The sequence below is a fragment of the Macaca mulatta genome, chromosome 4 (genome assembly GCF_049350105.2).
Source record: "Macaca mulatta isolate MMU2019108-1 chromosome 4, T2T-MMU8v2.0, whole genome shotgun sequence".
Classification (NCBI taxonomy): domain Eukaryota; kingdom Metazoa; phylum Chordata; class Mammalia; order Primates; family Cercopithecidae; genus Macaca; species Macaca mulatta.
The window spans coordinates 93,143,631-93,166,220 of NC_133409.1; the positions used below are offsets into that span (position 1 = coordinate 93,143,631).

Below are 22,590 nucleotides of genomic sequence, written 5' to 3' on the forward strand. Positions count from 1 at the left end.
TTCTGCTCTTAATAAAGTTTTTCTTCATTCTATTTCCTTGGGTTTATCTGTTATAATTTTTCTAACTTCTTGAGATGGATCCTTACCTCATTAGTTTTCAGGTTTCTTTCTCTATAATGTATTGTTTAAGATTTTAAATTTTCCCCTAAATATGGTTTTAGCTGCATTTACAAAGATTAGAAAAGATGGGAACATCACACACTGGGGCCTGTCGTGGGGTGGAGGGATGGGGGAGGGATAGCATTAGGAAAAGAACCTAATGTAAATGATAAGTCAATGGATGTAGCAAGCCAACACAGCACATGTATACATATGTAACAAACCTGTACGTTGTGTACATGTATCCTAGAACTTAAAGCATAATAAAAAAAGAAAGAAAAAGTTTAGATGAAAGTATTTTATAATTTCTGTGTTTTTTTTTAAAGTGTTGTTTCATGAGTACTTTCAAATACAATTTTAAATTTATAACTACAGGACATTTTTAAAAGTTGTTTCATTATTTCTAACTTAATTGTTTTGTGATGAGAGAATATTATACTATATCAGTCTTCTAATAATTGTTGAGATTTTGTGGTCAAGTACAAAATCAATTTTTGTACGTGGTCCAGGTGTGCTAAAAACTAAAGTTCATTATTCTATTATTGTGGTTGTGTTTGTATGTTCATGCCTTCTATAAACTCGCTGATGTTTTTGTCTGATTGTTTTGTTAATTACTGAGAGTTATGTTAAAATTTTCCACTCTGATTATAGTCTATTTTGGTTTGCAAATTTAGAGTGGTTTTGTTTTTGTTTTTTGCTTTCATAAATGGAAATTGCTCAGGCTGACTGCCTTCTGTCTGTCTTACTCTAAGTAAGAAAAGCAAGGTCATCATTAGCAAATGGCAATTGCAGCACAGCAACACCAAGAGTCCACTTCACACTTAGGACAGAATGCTGCACCTCCTCTTTGTGGCTTCTGGTACGCCACATGTTAAGAGATGCTTTTCTAGTAGGAACTAAAGAAATGATTCCTGAAAGGAGTCTTTGTATATTCTTTCTTTATTCATTTTAAGGCTGTGTATTTCAAAATATATGAATTCAACTCGTACTATTCTGATGAGTTACAAACTTTATATTGTTACAAGACTCTACTTCTTCCAAAACATTTATCTGATATCAACTTTTTTGAGATTAATATTTGCATGATATATCTTTACTTGGTCTTTATAATTCTATATCAATCTAATACTCACTATTGTCTTTCTCTGGCTATTCTTGGTGTTGTTTTCTCTTTGTCTTTTATTTTCTGTAATTTCACTAAAATATTTAAAAGTTTGGATTTATTTTTCTTTAACATACTTGGAATTTGATGGATGTTTTGTTTGGATCTGAAGTATGTTCTTGTTTTCTCTTTAAATATTTTTCTGCCCTTTCTGTTTCCAAGCTGAAGTTAAATGTATTTTAAATCATCTAACTTTCATTTATATCTCTCAGTCTCTTTCTTATATTTTCCACCTATTTTTTTCTCTCTGTGCTATTTTCAGCATTCTCCTGGCTCAGCTTCCAATTTACTAATTCTCTCTTCTTTTATGACTGATCTGCTGCCACATTCATTCACTCAGTTTTAAATTTTAGTTACTGCAACTTTTACTTCTACAATTTTACTTTTCTTATGGTATACATTTTAAAAATACTTTTCTGTTATATTCTGATAACTTTAAGTTGCTTTTTCCTCCTCCTTGGCCCCAATAGAATAGGCTTGTTTTTTCGTTTTTGTTTTTGTTTTTTATTTTTCTAGATAGAATCTCACTCCCTCACCCAGGCTGGAGTGCAGCATCATGATCTCAGCTCCCTGCAACCTCCGCCTCCTGGGTTTAGGTGATTATTCTGCCTCAGCCTCCCAAGTAGCTGGAATTATCGCTGCATGCCACCACACCCAGATGATTTTTGTAATTATATTAGAGATGGGGTTCACCATGTTGGCCAGGCTGGTCTCGAACTCCTGACTTCAAGTGATCTGCCCACCTCGGCCTCCCAAAGTGCTGGGATTGTAAGCATGGGCCACCTCACCGAGCTGAGTTCGTTTCTGTTTTATTGATAAAGCAAACAATTTGTGTCTGATAATCTGATTTTCTCAAGCATATTTTGGTCTGTTTCTACTTTCTGTTGTTCCTGCTGGATCTCACACCTATTGCCTTGTTTTCTATTGTGTATGATGACATTTTACCATCTAATTTATTTCCATAAAAATTACTTGTGAGGATTTGGGAAGGGCCAAAATAGAGGTAGTATTCTCCAGAGAGGAAATACATTCATTTCTTCCAAGTGCTCAATGATATGAACAACCCAGGATCACTTTAAGCTAAATGTATGAATGGAGATAAATTATTGACAATTCTGATGAGATAAATCAAGCTCAATAACACTATGAGGGTTTCAGGTGCTTATAGTCACTAGTGGCTAAGTGGCTTAGATCTTTTATTATCTCTCTTGTTTTTATTCTCTTTCAGATTGTGGGCTGAGCATTTTTAAATATTTCATCATATTCCTGCTGCCTTTGTGAGGATTATTGTTTCTAACATTGTTTACACTTGTTTTCGGTTAAGGAGTTGTTTAAAAAAAAAAAAAAACCCTTACTGGAGACTGGCAATCAGAAATATGAAAATTTTTACTGCAGCCATCCTTTCACTATTCATTTCTAATTTTATGGCATCATGACCAGGGAGCATAATCTATATACAGTTGAATATTTTAAGTTTATTAAGGTTTTATTTATGGTTTAATATATAATTAATTTTTGTGACTATTTAACTTGTTCATCAAAAAAAAGCATGTTCTTTGTTACATGCAATGTCTCATTTATATGACAAAGTTTTGATGGTGAGAAAATGTTCAAATATAAACATTAATATGAATACAATATTAATATAAATATTACTTTTACTAAAATAATGAAGAAAATATTCCATTAAGGAACTTAGCAGAAACATTTTCTACAATGGTTTCAGTATAAAGCCACTGTATAAAAATGTTGCATATAAGTTATTTCTTCAATGAGCAGATTGGGTCACACTATTATTCATAAATCAAAAAGTATTCCTTATTTTATTGCCTGGTATATGTTTGTCACTTTATTATATAACAGGAGCTAGATCAAAGAAGTACTTGGTTCTAATCTTCTGGGAATATAAAAATTAGCAAAAGAAAAAAGTAATATTATTTCTAAAAATTAAAATATTGCTATATTATACCTAATAATGCATAGCAAATTTCAGGATGTTTGCTTCAGGATATAAGTGCAGCAGAAATTTAATGAATACTTGAGCATTTAGGCAAATAATTATGGATTAAACAGATGGAGAATTGGGCCTTGAAAAATGAACGGACTTTGGATAAGAGCAGGCAGAAGTAATATATGTATCTATTTTAAGCTAAATAAGAGTTCATCCTGATGTCTTCGACTCTACTCAATTACCAGATCATTCTAGACTCGTTTTCTTGCTTATCTGTAAACTTCTACTTGAACAGAGAGAAATCTGGCTCCCAACATCCCTATCATTTACATAACTGTTCAATTCTAGTAGGTATATACCTTTCTCAACTGGAGGACTGTGATGGTTAATACTTAGTGTCAACTTGATAGGATTGAAGGATACCAAGTATTGCTCCTGGGTGTGTCCGTGAGGGTGTTGTCAAAGGAGATTAACATTTGAGTCAGTGGGCTAGGAAAGGCAGACCTACCCCTCTGGGTGGGCACAATCTAGTCAGCTGCCACTGCGGCTAGAATATAAGCAGGCAGAATAATGTGAAAAGAGAGACTGGCCTAACCTCCCAGCCTACATCTTTCCCCCGTGCTTGACGCTTCCTGCCCTCAAACATCGGACTTCAAGTTCTTCAGTTTTGGAACTCAGACTGCCTCTCCTTGCCCTTCAGCCTGCAGATGGCCTATTGTGGGACCTCGTGATCACGTGAGTTAATACTTAATAACTCTCTTTCTAGTATTGTAGTATACATATGCCACATCTTTTATAATTGTCCCACTGTTCTTGAATATTCTTTTTCTTTTTTTCACTGCATTTCAGTTTGAGGAGTTGCTATGTATGTAACTTCAAACTCATTATTCTTTCCTTATTTAGTCCAGTCTTCTGATGAAGACAAATTATTTGCTGCTCTGTCAACAAAAATATCATAGAGGAAATGATGGTATGAAGCAGGGCACTGGGATAAAAAAAGAGAAAGATCACAAGGCTTAGTGGACCTAAAGCAGAGCTTCATTTATTATCTGTTGCCACAGAAGAGGGCATTTTAAAATCTCATATTGGCCGGGAGCGGTGGCTCACGCCTGTAATCCCAGCACTTTGGGAGGCGGAGGCGGGTGGATCACGAGGTCAGGAGATGGAGACCACCCTGGCTAAGAAGGTGAAACCCCGTCTCCACTAACAATAAAAATGATTAGCCGGGCGTAATGGCGGGCGCCTGTAGTCCCAGCTACTCAGGAGGCTGAGGCAGGAGAATGGCGGCAACCCAGGAGGCGGAGCTTCCAGTGAGCTGAGATCGCGCCACTGCACTCCAGCCTGGGCGATAGAGCGAGACTCCGTCTCAAAAAAAAAAAAAAAAAAAAAAAAAAAAAAAAAACACCTTATATTGTCCATGTCCATGTCCTATAAAAGCAGGTTTATCTTTCCGTGATAGACTCTACTTAACAAGTTCATAAGGTTGATGGATAAAAGCTGTAATGCTGATTTGCAGGTATGAAATTGTCAGAGAGATGGAAATTCTAAAACTCATGTATGTATAAGTATTATTACCTGCATATATATCTGCTTACTTGGACAACTAATTCTTATCCAGAAAATTGCTTGGTAAACACATATCATAAGAAAGGGGCATGCCCACTTTCCCAGGATTGCCATAATAACTTACCAAAAATCTGATGGCTTAAAACAAGTGAAATTTATTCTCTCACAGTTATAGAATCTAGAAGTTTGAAATCAAGATGTAGTCAAGCCATGCTTTCTCTGAAGGCTCTAGAGAGGATTCTTTCTTGCCTCTTGTTACCTTCTGATGTCTGGCAATTCTTGACTATTCCGTGGCTTGTAGATGCATCACTCTAATTTCTGCCTGCATCATTAAATGGAATTCTTTCCATGTGGTTCTGTGTCCCAAACTCCCTCTTACTGGGACACAAGTCACACCCTAATTCAGTATGACTTCATCTTAACTTGTTTACATTTACAAAGACCACACAAAGACCATATTTCCTCCTAAGATCACAATCACAGGTTCCAAGCAGATGTGAATTTTGTTGGAGCACTATTCAACTCAGTACAGGGAATTAAATAATGAATTAATTCAGTATTTAATGGCACCAGGATAAGATAGTTTGATAGCTTAATTCAAACATTTATAACTCAGGACCATTGTGTTAAAAGGACCATTTTAAGTTGTGTGACAATGATTCCATAGTCATGTCAACAATCTTCTTGTCTTTGCTCAGGCACCAGAATACTTGAGAATCTTGGTTACGGTTCTCCCTCCTGGACATCAGTGCTGAGCTGATCTTTATGCTTCTCCTTTTTCCAAGGTTTCAAGGCAGTCCAATGCCCTATCTGAGGGATTAATGTATTCTTTAGATATGCTGATAAATCATTTCAGGTTTTGTAGAGTCTCCCTTTGTTAAATTAACAGCTCTATTTTGTCACCTCTGCTGGGATCAATTATGGTTTGACTTCAAAACTTAAGTCTCCTAATGATAGTTGCATTTCAATAGTTGAGATGGATGGCAACAGAGATGTTGGCTACTATAGCCTCTGTTACTGGTGATCATAATAACCATAAAAATCTCAAACTACTGAGAACTATAACTACAGTAGAGATTGCTTGTAAGAAGTACATATGTTCTACATGAATTACAACAAATAAACACAATATAGCGTAACAGGTAACCCCATTCTTTCATATCAAGAAGCTAAAACTGCTAAGTAATTTGCTGAAGATTACTTGGCTAGTAAGTAGGTGGATTGAAAACAGGTTTGTCTGTATTACTCCAAAGTTCTACCCTGACGTGACAACCCCAACTAAATTAGTAGTATGTATACTGGAATGATAACTAAGATTCTCTTTTTTCTGTCTCTCATTCTTTTTTCCCCTCACTTCTTTTTTCCCCCTTTGTTCTCTCTCCCTCCTCTTTTTCTCTCTGTTTTTCCTTTTTATTTTAAACAACACATGTTTATATACATGTTTATGTCCAAAATAGAGTTTTACAAAATAGTTTATTCTACTAGATAATGATTTCCTTGGAGACCATTTCCTGAAACAATTTTTTCTTTGAGTCACAGTCTGGAAAGCACACCTCTGCAAGCTTCTAGTCAGTATCTACCTTGTTTTTCTCATTCTCCAGCCTTGTCATGATGTCTTCAGAGACAATCTTTTTTGTTATTGAAATATTTGCTTTCATTCATCTTCTGTAGTTTACTGATGGAGCCTATGCATGGAAGGGGAGATTATTAAGTGGTGAGAGTGGATTTCTATTAAACACTGACATGCTTCAATAGTCTGACTATTAAACACTATGAAGCAAAGCCCTTGGAAAGTTCCTATTTATGTTATCCGTGAAGGATAACATGGTATCTTAGTCTGTTTTTTTTGTTACTATAACAGACTGGGCAATTGATAAGGAAAAAATGTATTTCTCACATGCTGGAGCATGGAACTGGTATCTGGTGAGGACCTTTGTGTTGTATCATTCCCTAATGGAAGACAGAAAGACAAGAGACTGCGTGTAAGATATAGGCACCAAGGTCCAGACTAGGCTCATAACAACATACTCTCATGATAACTAACCCTTTTCAGCAATAATGACCTCAATCAGCCTTTATGAGCCCTCATGACTCAATAACCCTTTATTAGCTCCATATCCCAACACTGTTGCATTGGGGATCAAGCTTTTAATACATAAACTTTTCCTGGACACATTCAAATCATAGCACATGCTAATGGATCAGTCCATGTATTTATACCATTAACTATTTGTTTGAATTAGTTCACTAAACAGGCTTACCCTACATGAGGAGAAAATTTGAGTAGTGCAGGTATTGAAATTATAAAGATAAGTTAGTGCAGGTGTTCACAATGGGAAGAGTTAGTGCAAGTGCTAGCATTGACTTTGGAAAGCCTGAGCCTGCTGCAAAAAGAACATGTCAATTAGAGTTAGGATACTATTTAGGCTGGGTGGCTGCTGTAACAAATCACCACAAACTAGGTGGCTTAAAACAGTAGAAATCTGTTGTCTGACCATTGAGTGACAGGGTTTCATTCTGTTTTCTGACATAGCTGTATTCTCCTCTGAAGGCTTTAGAGGAGCATCCTTCCTTGCCTTTTCTAGCTTCTTGGTGGCTCCAGGAGTTCCTTTGTTTCCATGGCTTCATAACCTCAATCTCTGCCTTCATCTTCATACAGGCTTCTCTTTTTCTTTCTGCGTGTCTCACTGTGTCTCTTATAAAGACACATATCATTGAATTTTGGGCCCACCAAATAATTCAGGATGAACTCAAGTCAATATATTTAATGTAGTTATTACATCTGCAAAGATCTGTTTCCTAAATAAGGTCACATTTACAGATTCCAAAGGTTAGTACATGGACATATCTTTTTGGAGGCTGCCATTCAACCCACTACAAAGAATAAAGTTAATGGACATTTAACTTAATTCCATATTGTTCCTAAGTCTGACCTTGTCACTGTGTTCATGAAATTTTCAGGTTAAATATTTAAAAATGATGTTTTGAACTAATCACCCAAAAAAGATTTTAACAGTAGAATTATTGGAGCTCTGAATTGTGTGGGGAAAGATAGAAATCTGAACAGTCTTGGGACCTTTTAAGAAATATGAGGTGAATACTTAGAGAGTATGTAAATTACCCACAATATCTCCTAACCCAGCTTGTACATGATACTATATGCTCATTTTCTTCCCTTCTCTTACAATAATACATAGGAGAATCATATCCAAATGTTATACTATAATATCAAATTTGACATCCAATCGTCATGAATTTTTGGTAAAAATCACACTATCATAAGTTTGTAGAAACATAATTTAATTTTCCTTGAAATATTAGTATATTTATCTACTATTTATGTATGTAAACCTGTTTTCTATCATTAATTTTATATCTTTAAATTGTGCTAAATGTCATAGAGAAAAAAGTATTCCAAGATGTATGATTCCACATGACTCTCTGTTTCCCTTACCATAATATTCATAAAAATTTATTGTAATTTCATATCCCTGGAAACTAGTGAGTGATGATAAACATTTTTTGTATGAATAAATATTAAGAAATAAAGACAAAGTATAACTGAATAATTTAACTAAAAGACACATGTATATTTTATGGTAAAATGCATCCATATTCTTTTATTTTTAGTTTATTACTCTAGATGTTAATAGGCTAAGAATAAATTTGATATTATCAATGTGCTTAAAAGCAGTGATAGCTAATGAAGAATAAAATAATAAACAGAATATTTTGTGGAAATGGGGGATGATAAAAAATCTAACAATTATTTATTGATTCCTTATTTCCAGCAAGGCATCATGTTAGAATACCTGAAAGAGGTTGTGGTGAAAAGAAATAAAGCACAGTTTTTGTGGTAGCTGGTGCTTATGAGGGTTTCCCACGATCCCTGCCTTCTGTAGTCAAATGCTCTACCAGTGAGATATACTGCACTGATCCCTGCCTTCTGTGTTCACATGGTTGTATAATCCCTTCCCATAAGGCCTGTGTGGCCAATAGACTATGGTAAATGTGATGTTACTGTGATTTCAAAGATTAGATTGTTAAAGACACCATGGCTTCCATCCTGGCCCCTCTCTCTCTTTCTATCCCTCTCTCTCTCTCTCCTCTCTCTCGTCAGCTTTCTCTGGGTGAAGCCAACTGCCTTGTTCTGAGAAGCATCTCTGCTTTAACATGGTGAAAAAATGAGGCCTGCAGCCAACAATTAGTGAGGAACTAAGACTTAACAAAGGTCACAAGAGTGTGCTTAGAAGTATATTATCCAGCCCAGGTAAAGGCTTTAAGTGACCAAGAGTTTGACTTAAACCTCATGAAACACATGAGTCAGTACAACCCAGCTAAGCCACTCCTGACCCTCAATAACTGTATGAGATACTAAATGTTCTTTTAAGCTGCAAAATGTTGGGGTGATTTGTTATGCAGCAATAGATAACTAATACTGTTTTAATATTAATGAAAAAGGCCATTTTGAATGGTTAATACATACAAACATAACAAGGTAGCTAGGTTTTAAGTGAGTGGCATGTAAAAAAAAGTGAAGAGAAGAAAAATATGATGTTCAGTTGTATTGGTAGGGTATGCTTTGCAAAAAGGAAAGAATTGAGCCAGGTAGGATTTACACAGATCTTCTAAAATGTGTGCATAAATCAATACACACCAGATAGATGTGATTTTTATGTATGCCTTGTGGACCAGTCTCATTACTTTATTGTTGAGGCACAGTAATCTATGCAATCCTTCATGAATTCCCTCAGTTAATTAGTTTCCTGGAATATTGCTGGGTGGCATATTCAGCTCTTGCTACTTTGCAGCACTTTTGGAAATATGTGAATTACAGGACATTTAGTTTTGCTAGAAAGTTATGCTAAGAGGCTTAATTCACAGAAAATATATAACATGTGCAATCCAACATTAAGTGTATAGATTGCAAATAGCTACTCAGAAATCTACAGGAACCATAGTCAGCAACACCTAATCACTTCTCTTAGGGCACTTACTGCTTTGTTCCTTTTCCTGCATGGATACAGGGTACTTTAGGCTTCAGGGTTCTTGACTTTTGTGGAATGTTACTACCTATGTAGAATGTTAGAAGAAGCTGGAATTTTCCTATTAGCTTTTCTTTAATGAAAATGCCACCTTTCTTCACAAACTAAGCTAATGCTGGTTCTGCCTCCCAATTAATATCAGCCTGTGATCTTGTCTCAGTTTGGGAAACCCACTCAACTCAAACTGTAGGCTGTCTATTGTTCTTTATACCTAAGCAGGGGAAATCGCTGGGAATTTCCATACTTCGGCAGTGATTCAGAAAGAAGACAGAGGTAAGGGCAGGTAAAATGTAAAACTAATCCCTTTCATTGAAAATACCCATTTTGTTTTTATTTATTCTAAAGTTTGTTCTCTTAGATTAGATCCTCTAGTAACAGTTCTTCATCTCCCAGTGCTGCTCTCTTAGATTTGTAGCAAAATATTAAACCTTTGTACAGGTGCTTCTCGACTTACAATGAGGTTATATCCCAACAAACTCATCCTACGTTGAAAACTGTGTAAAGTTAAAATGCACTTAACACACCTAACCTACCAAATGTCATAGCATAGCCTAACCTTAAACGTGCTCGGAACAGCACTACACTTAGGCTACACTTAGCCTACACTTGGGCAAAATCATCTCAGATGAAGTCTATTTTATGATAAAGTATTGAATATCTTATGTAATTTATTAATAGTGTACTGAAAGTGAACAACAAAATGGTTGTATGTGTACTAAAATATGGTTTCTACTGAATGTGTATTGCTTTCACATCACCCTGAAGTAAAAATAATTGTAAGTGAAACAATTGTAAGTCAGGGACTATCTGGATGAGGCTTGTAGGTAAAACCCACAGTGCTTTCAAAACTTATGTTAGAAGAAATTCATGGGAAGGTTTCAGGGTGTATCAATAAAACTCTATATAAAAGGATTTTTCTAAATGGTCATTTAGAATAGTTGAGGTGTGCATTGTCTATGAGATGGATGACATAATTAAATAGGGTACTAATGTAAATATTTTAAGCAAATCCTGTAAAAAGTGAGAAATATAGTTTCATAAATTTTCAAAAGAATTTTTCCAATTTTTTTGAATTCTTTCATTTTGATGGTGAAAGTCTAAATGAGGCATGAGTGTGCTGACTTACAACTGATGTTCAGTTCGTTGCTGGGTCATTTATTTAGTCAGTGTGACACTTCGCTTCTCTACATGTGTTGCCTTATAAGAGAGGGAGAGGAAGAGGGAGAAGAAGAAGGAAGAAGGAGAAGGAGGAAGAAGGACAGGGAGCACTTTAGAAGTTATGCAAGGAAAAGTACATTGATGGGAAGATTGTGTAGTATTTTAAAATAGATATCCTACTAAACAGTACAATTCTCCACAAACTTAGTTCCACTAGAAGTCATAGAGGCAATTCAGTAAATGCTTTCTTACTATCATAGTCATTATGCTATTTACTGGCACTTGTTAAGAATTAATGAGTCTCATCATTGTTGAGGAAAAACAAGAGGTTCATTTGACATGCTGGAAAATCTTTTTGACTCTTTACAGTTCTTCCAATTTCAACATTAAAAGGCAGAGGGAAAAAACAGCACCTTGTTACAATTAGGAAGGATGGCTCTTCTGCTTTCTCTTTTCAGGGTCATGCCCAGGCACTCAAAACCTTTAATCTCACTTTTCCACTGCATGATAGACAACATTTCAATACCACCGCTCAGAGAATTGTCCAGGAAATAGTTTCTTAGCAGGGGGGGAAATCAGCTAATTGATTATGGTGGCATAAAAATTTCTGTTTAGCAAAAATGATTGTTTGGCCTCTGCATTTGTGTGGCTGTTTTGAACTTGACTCACTGCTTTGTAGCAGAAGCTTGTCATCCTGGCTCCTGGCCAGGACATTCATTACCTCTATTAAGGATCTTGTGTACATCCTGGGAAATACTAATGCCCCAGCTTCTTTGTGTGCCTTTGTTTGTTCTTAAGGCAGCACTCGGTAAAGAATAATTTATAGGAGGTGAAGAGAGAAAAAGTTCTTTCCACATCAATCAGAAAATGAAATTAGTATACTGTGGGAAAAAAAATATGATACAGCTCTAATATGTGTTCTTGACAATTGGTCTTTTCTTTTCATGAAGTGTTTTGGGTCTGCCACCCATTTTCCATTTTTCATTTGCTAGTCTTTCATTTCTTTCATCTATATACTCCCTTGACCAAAGATTCCTCCTTTCTCATCACCCATCTTCTGTCTTCTAGTGAGATAACATTTTACCAAGATCTCTTTATTTTTATTTTTTTCATTTTAATAAGACTTTGTCAAAAAATTTAAGCTCTCGACCTGGATTGGCTCAATAGTACAGTCAAGAGAGACCTCCTACATTAAAAGCTCTATTTTTCAGACCTAGTGTAGGATTTCGCCTAGGTTGATTGTGACATGCACAGTGATAGCTGCTGTTTACATACACCTATCAAATTATGTGCAATTGCGATGATTAAATTAGGTATCCTGTGTGCAAAAACACAGGTTTCAATTTTGATGTCATGTCAACAAGAAAGGCCAAATGATATTTTAGGTCACTAAAATAGTTTGTTTCATAAATATTAGAACACATGACAAAAAATTATCCCTGTCCTAGCAACTTCATCTGTGCCAAAGAGATTGAGGAATGTTTCAGAATTTATAAATTGCTTTCTAAATTCAATAGAAAATCAGAAAAAAATCAAAATAAGGTTAAAATAATCTCGGATTGTTAAAGTGTTCTATTATTGGTTGAAGCCTTTTACACATGGTATTTTGCATGAGCTTTAATTAACGTGCTTTATATATCCTTTTTTTGTCCTGACATGACTCAGTAATTAACATATTTTCTGTGTAATGTATTTTGGTTGACCACAATATGGAAGATGTATATTTTGAATTTTCATATTTTGGGTTTCACAATTTGTAATCTCCAAGTTTTCTGAAAAACCACGAAACCTCTGCTCAGTCTCTGTAGCTTTGTATAGTTGCTACTAAATATAAACAAAATAAAAATTAAAATAGCATATTTGTATATTTTTCCTTTTAATTTCATTTTCTATAGGGCTGGAGCCATTTTTCTTGTATTTTCTCTATAGCTCATTGTGGACAACGAATAAATAGATGAAGTAAATTATCGATAATTGCATGCAGTTCTATTTCCATCTGTTTATTTGCTTAGAAGGGTAAGATAAATTTATTTGCCACATTGCTTATTACCTGTTCAACACAAAGAGGAGTTGTAGAATAATTGTTCCTTTCTATTCAGGCTTCCTTCTTGAGGGTCTCTATCCTCTTTATGGGTGATAAGCTGATAATTTGGAGCTTCTGTTTTTAACTCTTGTTTTTCACACTCCTCAATAATTCATTGTGTAAACCAAACTCTGAGTAGTTGAGTTGGGAAAGGTTTGTATGTGTGTCTCTATCATAGATGTTTTCTTTGCTCTAGCATGCACATATTTCCCTATGAGAAACTGAGAGAACAGCTAGCTTTATGTGCTTCTGAAAGCCTGGCATTGTGAGCTTCTTTTGTACATAATAACTGCAGGTGCTTTCTGGCGCAGAAATGATCCTGTGATCTGATAGCCGCTTTTCACATTCTGTGATCATGGCCAGTTCACAGAATACAACAAAGGTGGAAGATTGTTGTCTTCCCCTGGGTTGCCTAAAGTTACAGTGCTGATCTTTTGACCCTTAATTTCAGTAAGTTTGATTGCTCAAGGAACCCCAGTGTGCATATTTGGAGCTGGTGTGGCATTTTGCTGTGGAATTGATGGTCAATATCCTAACGTGAACATAGTTTTTAGAAGGCACATCGAGTCTTTTATGTAATTGTCTTGCATTTTAAATAGTTAAATGCAACCAATGTCTAGGGTAAACTACCTTGAGTTGTTTAGTGGAATGTCTTAGGCCCGATGATGTATTTCGACAAACGATTACTGTGATTAGAGTGTCACTGCTTTCCTCCTTGTGAAGCAGAACGCTGTCCACCCTGAGACTGCAGAGTCACAAGAGAAATGCAGTCAGTCTTCATTGAAATAAAGCCAGCACAGGAATTTGGATTTTTTCAAAAATGAAATTATTATAATAAGGGATTTTAAAATAAGTAATTCAGCATGGTATTAAAAATGGCTAATCTTGCTTCATTACTAATCTTGTGCCACATTAAAATGAATTGGTTTTACTAAGTATTTTAATTGTTTCCCCTTCTGATTTTTCATTTCCTTACTCATCATCAGGATCTCTCATCAGCCAGAGTTTAAAATATTCTCTGTCCTTGTTCATCCCACGGAAACTGATCAGGTATTTAAACTATGAATTAGTTTCTCCTTAATAACCACACTTGATTCTACTTGCAAATCATTTAATTTAAGACCGTGTTAATTTTTGCCTCACTAAATGCTGCCTCGTTCTCAATTCCTGCTTTGTTTCTCAAAAGGTGACTTGGTTGATGCAGTTAAGTGCCTTTTAACCACTAGAGGGAAACATACCAATCTACTATGAGCACTGCAGTGTTTTCAAATGGTAAATATCCTCCTGAAGCTGAGGTTCTGCGGTTGTTTTCTGTGATCTTTTCCCTCTGAGTATTGATAGCATTATCATGAGGAATCAGCAAAGGGTATACACTGATAACAAATTTAGCGAAGATAGTTTCCTTTTTTTTTGAATAGTTTGGAATCTATTTCTTGCTGTAGTATATTCATTTTCTAAGTGAATAAATATCCCCAGGTCACTAAGGACATGCTTCTATAATGCAAGGATTCCTTTGCACACTAATTCTGGAAAGGAATGTTCTTTAAATGTTGATGTACTGTATTCACACAAAACATATTGAGTGAGTAAGCAAGCATTTACTCAATGTTGCTTCATTATTAGAGGGAACAAATCTTTCAGACAGATCAGATTCTGTTTGCATCCTAGAGTAGTGATGTAAGAGCATTCTGCAGATTGTTCTCAGTATTGTTCTGGCTCAACCATACTTTAATTATTAAGTTTATTATTGTTTGAAACAGGGCCTCCCTCTTTCACCTAGACAGGAGTGCAGCAGTGTGATCATGGCTCACTGCAGCCTCTGCCTCCTGGGCTCAAGGGATCCCCCTGCCTCAGCCTCCTGAGTAGCTGGCAATACAGACCCAAGCCTGGCTAATTTTTAATTTTTCTTTTTTTTGTACAGATGGTCTTGCTATGTCACACAGGCTGGTCGGGAACTCCTGGGCTCAAGCAATCCTCTCACCTTAGCCTCACAAAGTGCTTAGATTTTAGGCGCAAGCCACCACACCTGGTTAAGTATATTATTTTTAAAAAATTATCTGCCGGCCAGGCATGGTTGCTCACATTTGTAATCCCAGCACTTTGTGAGGCCAAGGCGGACAGATTACTTGAGGTCAGGAGTTTGAGACCAGCCTGGCCAAAATAATGAAGCCCCTTCTCTACTAAAAATACAAAAATTACCCAAGTGTGGTGGCAGGCACCTGTAATCCCAGCTACTCAGGTGGCTAAGGCAGGAGAATTGCTTGAAACTGGGAGGCAGAGGTTGCAGTGAACCAAGATTGTGCCACTACAGTCCAGCCTGGGAGACAGTTAGATTCCATCTCAAAAAAAAAAAAAATTCTGTACTTAGTTTATGATTTATACTCAGAGATACTTGACATCAACCCAATTGCAGTAGTTATGCAACACCATCTTTTTTTCTAAAAGCTTTATGGAAATTTGAAGTAGGAATTTTATAGAATCAAGCACAGTGTTGAAGGCTAAGACTCGTGATATCAATGCTAGATAAATAGATTTCAGAAAACTGGCTAAAAATACAAAGGTAATTCTGGAGCAATTAAAGGCTATCAAAAGTGAAGATACAGATGGGCGTGGTGGCTCACGCCTGTAATCCCAGCACTTTGGGAAACTGAGGTGGGCGGATCACAAGGTCAGAAGATCGAGACCATCCTGGCTAACATGGTGAAACCCTGTCTCTACTAAAAATACAAAAAAATTAGCCGGGCATGGTGGCGGGCGCCTGTAGTCCCAGCTACCTCGGAGGCTGAGGCAGGAGAATGGCGTGAACCCGGGAGGCGAAGCTTGCAGTGAGCCAAGATCGCGCCACTGCACTCCAGCCTGGGCGACAGAGCGAGACTCCGCCTCAAAAAAAAAAAAAAAAAAAAAAAAAAAGTGAAGATGCAGAAGCAGGTCATAGCATTTAGGAAAACTCTGGACGTGAGGACTATTGGAATACCGTAAGTGGTATTCATAAATTCTCTAAGAACAGTGTTTTTAATGCATGTTGCAAAATGTTTTGTTTTACTTTTTTAATGTGCAGAAAAAATACAAGTTGCTGATGTACTTTTTATTTAGGGTCAGATGGTTTCCATATCAATGCCCCTAGTAAAATAGTCAGACAACCTAATCAAGTGTAGTGTAGTAGGAACCTAGTATTTTGTCTACTCTGTGCTTTGTATTGCCCAGTTTCCAGGAAAACCCAGCCTCCTATTTAACATAGTTGCAGGAAAATGTCTTTTTTAACAAATTATTTCTGCTCATTTGGCCACAATTAATTGGTTTGGCAATTCGCCCAAGATAGACATGGATGCATCGCTGAAGTTCTCCCCTTGGTAATCTCTCTTGATAGAGAGAGAATGGAGCAGAGACGCAGAAGAAAAAGGGAACTCTGATAGTATTGGAAATACTGCTAGCCAGGACCAGCCTTGTTCTAGATGCGTAAGACCTGATGTCCATAACAACATTTGCATTCTCATTTAAGCTTGTTTCAGTTGAATTTAATTTATTTGTGATTTAAAACAAACAAACAAACAAAAACTAATCTTGGTGAAAAGTTAATTTCCACTGGAAAACCCTGCTGTAGATCTAGGCAAAGGGAATTTTCATAGGCAACTATCTTTCTTGTTTAAAAATAGAATGCAGGTTTCTGTTGAAAAGCATCATGGTTACATTTTGTATGTAGCTGAAGTTTCTCCAGTTCAACAGAGGTTAATTCCTTGTCTCTGGGTATCTAGAGATGAGAGGGACTGAGAATTCTCCATAGAAGGGAAATGTACGCATCACCGTGTAAAGTTGATCTCTCCAGAAGTTATTTTAACTCCTCTCACTACTCCTATAACCTCGTAAACTTTGGTACTGAAAATGGAACACGGAATCATAGACTGTTACACAGGAAAGACTTTTATCAACTTCTCTATCCCCTTTTTCATTCAACCATTATTCCTCTAGCCCCTACTCTGTGGCAGGACCTGCTGTGGAACTGGAGATGCAAACTTTTTTTAATTTATTATTTCACCCCTGAGACCTGAGAGAGGTGTTTAGGAGTTAGTCAGGTTAAGAGTTGGATGAGAAATCTTCCGGATGTGTATTCAACCCATTAAGAAGACCACAGTTTGTGACCGCATGGTTTTGGTCCCTTGAACCATGGAATCGGCATTATTTTAAGCTCCATCAGGTTCACTGTATGTTTGATTTACCTGTAGTATTTTCATATGATAGCATTAAAAAATTAGAGAGCTTCTCTAATGCATATACTTTAGTCAAGAAAATCGAGTATGGGGCTCTATTTCTTTGAGCTTCCAGGTAGGGTTACAATCATGCTTTTTATAATAAATTTTTAATTATCGTGGATATATAATAGCTGTAGACATTTATGGAGTATATGATATTTTGATAGCAGCATAAAATGTGTAGTGATCAAATCAGGATAATTGGGATATCCATCACCTCAAGCATTTATCATTTCTTTGTGTTAGCAACATTTCAATATTTCAATTCCACTCTTTTAGTTATTTTGAACTATGCAATAAATTAGTGTTAACAATAGTCACTTTATTGTACTACTGAACGCTAGATATTATTCCTTCCATCTAGCTGTAGTTTTATGTCCATTAACTATCCCTTCTTATCAACCCCCACCTCCTGACTATTTTCCCCTGCCTCTAGTAGTCATCATTCTTCCTTCTATCTCAAAGAGTTTAATGTGTTTTTAAACTTTAAGCTCCCACATGTAAATGAGAATGTGTGAAATTTGTCTTTCTGAGCCTGACTAGCTTCACTTAACAAAATGGCCTTTAGTTCCCTCTATATTATTGCAAATGGCACTGGTTCATTCTTTTTTATGGCTGAATAATATGCCTCTATGCATCACATTTTCTTCATCCCCTCATGCATTGATGAACACTTAGGTTGATTCCATATCTTGGCTGTTGTGAATAGTGCTGCAATAAACTTGTCAATCATACTTTTTCTTCTTTAAGGGGCACTAGTTAATAAGTACAACTCTTCACCATTTCTCTCTAATCTTTTGTGATTTACTTAAAATCATTTGTTTTTTTTTATTGGATTTTGTGTATAATGCAATCTTCCTTTCTAGTTTACTCATTTATTTATTTATTTCCAGTATGCCAGACCCCTGAAATAACTTTAAGACCAGATACACCTTTTTTAAAAAGATTGGGTTAGAAAAAAAGGGACATTTTCCCTTTCAAAGTTGAAAATTATTTGTTTGAATTTGCAGTAATTACCTCTATCAGTGGCACTGCAGAAATGTTTTTATAACTTTTCCTAGTGCATTGTTACACAGTAGAACTGTATTCAATGATGTCAATATTCTGTACTGTCCAATATAGTAGCCATATGTGGCTATTGAGTACTTCAAATGTGACTATGACTGAAGCATTGAATTTTTAATTTTATTTAACTTTAATTCAAAATTTAAATAGCTACATATGGCTAGTAGCTATTATACAGAAAACATAGACCTAGGATCTATGTTTTTTTTAAAAAAATATTCCATGTATGTTTACAAGTGGTATAATTGTTGGATTCAGGTTTGCATATATATTCACTAGATGAAGTTTGCTAACAGTGTGATTCAAATATTCTATAGCCTTATAAATTTATTTTTTGCTTAGCTTATCAATTACCTGGTGGATTTGAATTTTAAAATATTCTATGTTGTGATTTTCCTATTTCCTCTTGTAATTATGCCAATTTTTTACTTATACATTTTTCAGTTATTTTATTAATACATCCACTTTATGATGTTTATATATCTATGGACTTCAAATTTTATCATTACACATTAATCTTCTTTGAAATTAATAATTGCTTTTAAATGCTTTCTAAAAGCATTTAAGCATACTTTGGGGTTTCCTTTTTAGATCTACTTTCAAGATTTACTTTAAACATAATATATTCATTTTTCTTAGGTGTCTCTCTTTTAAAAACTTATATTTATTGCTTTTACTTATATGTTTGAATTCACTTCTACTATAGTATTTTATACTTTCTACTTGTCTTGATTTTTCTATGCTTTTTTTGTATTTCTCTTGTTCTTCTTCTTTATGGATTGATTTTTTAAATTCTATTTTTTATGTACCAATGTAGAAATTATACACACTATTTTCCTAAGTTAATTACCCTAAACATTAATGTACACATTTTAATTTAATCATGCGTAAGTTAAATCAATAATTGGACCTTCCTTCTGAACAATCCAAAGACATAAAAGACCTTCTCTCTGATTAAGTACTGTCTGCATTTTATATTTTTGTCTAGTATACTAGTTTTGTCTGTGTTTTAATATTGCAAAATTAAATATTTTCATTTAGATATTGTCAATGCTTGTTTTGACAGTCTAATTTATTTGCTTAACATAACTTTTCACTCTAAGACATTCCTTCCACAATTATTTTCCATCTTAAAATACATTTTTCATTGACTGGGTGCAGTGGCTCATGACTATAATCCTAGCATTCTGGGGGGCGAAGGCAGGTGGATTGCTTGAGCCCAGGAGTTTAAGAGCAGCCGGGGCAACAATGGTGAAACCCTGTCTCTAAAGAAAAAAGAAAAAATGCAAAAATAAGCTGGGTGTGGGGTTGCGTGACTGTAGTCTCAACTATGTGGGAGGCTGAGGTGGGAGGATCGCTTTAGCCCGAGAGACGGAGGTTAGAGTGAGCTGTGAATGCACCACTACACTCCAGCCTGGGTGACACAGTGAGAGCTTGTCTCAAGCAACAACAGGAACAACAAAAACCCTTAAAAACCAAACCAAAACACATAAACAAACAAAAAACCCTGAATATGTCTCTAATGAATGATATGTTGATAATAAAAATCTCAGTGTTTTGTTTGAAATTATATGTATTTAGCCCTGAACCTTTAATGATGATGAAAGATAGTTGTTTGATGGTTATTTTCTCTCAATACATTGAAAACAGTTTTCATTGTCTTTGAAGGATTCTTTATTTTTTTCTTTTTGGAAACTTCGAACTCTTCTTTTTGTCTTTGACTATTTTCTATAGTATGACTGGTCTCATTATGTAACTTTAAAAAGTTTTTAATTTAGGTATTTAGAGGCATATGTTTTTTTATTGTGCTTTGCTTTATTGTGGTTCACACATATAGCATGTTATTACAGATTGAAGGTTTCTGGCAACTCTGCATCAAGCAAGTCTTTTGCCATTACTTTTCTAACAGTACAGGGTCACTTCATGTCTGTATCACATTTTGGAAAATTTTGCAATATTTCAGATTTTTCCCGTATTATTGTATCTGTTATGATGAGATGTGATCAGTGACCTCTGATGTTACTATTGTAATTGGTTTGGGGGACCAAGAACTGTGCCCGTGTGAGAACAAACTTAGTTGATAAAGGTTGTATGAGTGCTGACTGCTTCATGACTGACTGTTGCCCATCTTTCTCACACTTTTGGGGCCTCTTTATTTGCTGAGACACAAAAATATTGAAATTAGGCCAGATAATTACCTTACAGTGGCCTCTAAAGGTTCAAATGAAAGGACAAGTTACACACCTCTCATTTTAAATAAAAAGATGTGATGAAAATAGAAAATTAACTAAAATTAGAAGTGGAATCCAAAGATATAACTGAATTGCTGTAATCTGATGGTAAAACCTGAATAGAGGGTTAGTTGCTTCTTATGGATGAGCAAAGAAAGTGGCTTCTTGAGATGAAATCTACTCTTGGCGAAGATACTGAGAACATTGTTGAAATAACAAAGGATTTAGAATATTATTTAATTTGGTTTATAAATCAGAGGCAGGGTTTGAGAGAATTGACTCTAATTTTTAAAGACATTCTATTGTGGGTAATATCTATCAAACAGTATTGCAAGCTACAGAGAATTCTCTATAAAAGGAAGAGTCAATTGGCAGGGCAAACTTCATTGTTGCCTCATTTTGAGAAATTGCATATACCCCCTATAACTAAAATAAAAGTTGAAAATTGGTCTTTGGGGGGAGCAAGATGGCCGAATAGGAACAGCTCCAGTCTCCAACTCCCAGCACGAGCGACACAGAAGACCGGCGATTTCTGCATTTTCAACTGAGGTACTGGGTTCATCTCACTGGGGAGTGCCGGACGATCGGTGCTGGTCAGCTGCTGCAGCCCGACCAGCGAGAGCTGAAGCAGGATGAGGCATTGCCTCACCTGGGAAGCGCAAGGGGGAAGGGAATCCCTTTTCCTAGCCAGGGGAACTGAGACACACAACACCTGGAAAATCGGGTAACTCCCACCCCAATACTGCGCTTTAAGCAAACAGGCACACCAGGAGATCATATCCCACACCTGGCCGGGAGGGTCCCACGCCCACGGAGCCTCCCTCATTGCTAGCACAGCAGTCTGTGATCTACCGGCAAGGCAGCAGTGAGGCTGGGGGAGGGACGCCCGCCATTGCTGAGGCTTAAGTAGGTAAACAAAGCCCCCGAGAAGCTCGAACTGGGTGGAGCTCACAGCAGCTCAAGGAAACCTGCCTGTCTCTGTAGACTCCACCTCTGGGGACAGGGCACAGTAAACAATAACAAACGGAGCAGAAACCTCTGCAGATGCAAACGACTCTGTCTGACAGCTTTGAAGAGAGCAGTGGATCTCCCAACAAGGAGGTTGAGATCTGGGAAGGGACAGACTCCCTGCTCAAGTGGGTCCCTGACCCCTGAGTAGCCTAACTGGGAGACATCCCCCACTAGGGGCAGTCTGACACCCCACACCTCACAGGGTGGAGTACACTCCTGAGAGGAAGCTTCCAAAGCAAGAATCAGACAGGTACACTCACTGTTCAGCAATATTCTATCTTCTGCAGCCTCTGCTGCTGATACCCAGGCAAACAGGGTCTGGAGTGGACCTCAAGCAATCTCCAACAGACCTACAGCTGAGGGTCCTGACTGTTAGAAGGAAAACTATCAAACAGGAAGGACACCTACACCAAAACCCCATCAGTACGTCACCATCATCAAAGACCAGAGGCAGATAAAACCACAAAGATGGGGAAAAAGCAGGGCAGAAAAGCTGGAAATTCCAAAAATAAGAGCGCATCGCCCTTGGCAAAGGAGCGCAGCTCATCGCCAGCAACGGATCAAAGCTGGACAGAGAATAACTTTGACGAGATGAGAGAAGAAGGCTTTGGTCCATCAAATTTCTCAGAGCTAAAGGAGGAATTACGTACCCAGCACAAAGAAACTAAAAATCTTGGAAAAAAAGTGGAAGAATTGATGGCTAGAGTAATTAATGCAGAGAAGGTCATAAACGAAATGAAAGAGATGAAAACCATGACACGAGAAATACGTGACAAATGCACAAGCTTCAGTAACTGACTCGATCAACTGGAAGAAAGAGTATCAGCGATTGAGGATCAAATGAATGAAATGAAGCGAGAAGAGAAACCAAAAGAAAAAAGAAGAAAAAGAAATGAACAAAGCCTGCAAGAAGTATGGGATTATGTAAAAAGACCAAATCTACGTCTGATTGGGGTGCCTGAAAGTGAGGGG

General features: G+C 36.5%; 1 non-coding gene across 1 annotated transcript; it reads right to left on the reverse strand.

Annotated features, from left to right (window-relative positions):
* Positions 1–814: 814 nt before the first annotated feature.
* Positions 815–1,024, reverse strand: LOC114677949 (small nucleolar RNA U3). Its single transcript, XR_003729355.1, has one exon. It is a non-coding gene; the product is annotated as a small nucleolar RNA U3 (small nucleolar RNA).
* Between the last annotated feature and the right edge of the window lie 21,566 nt (positions 1,025–22,590).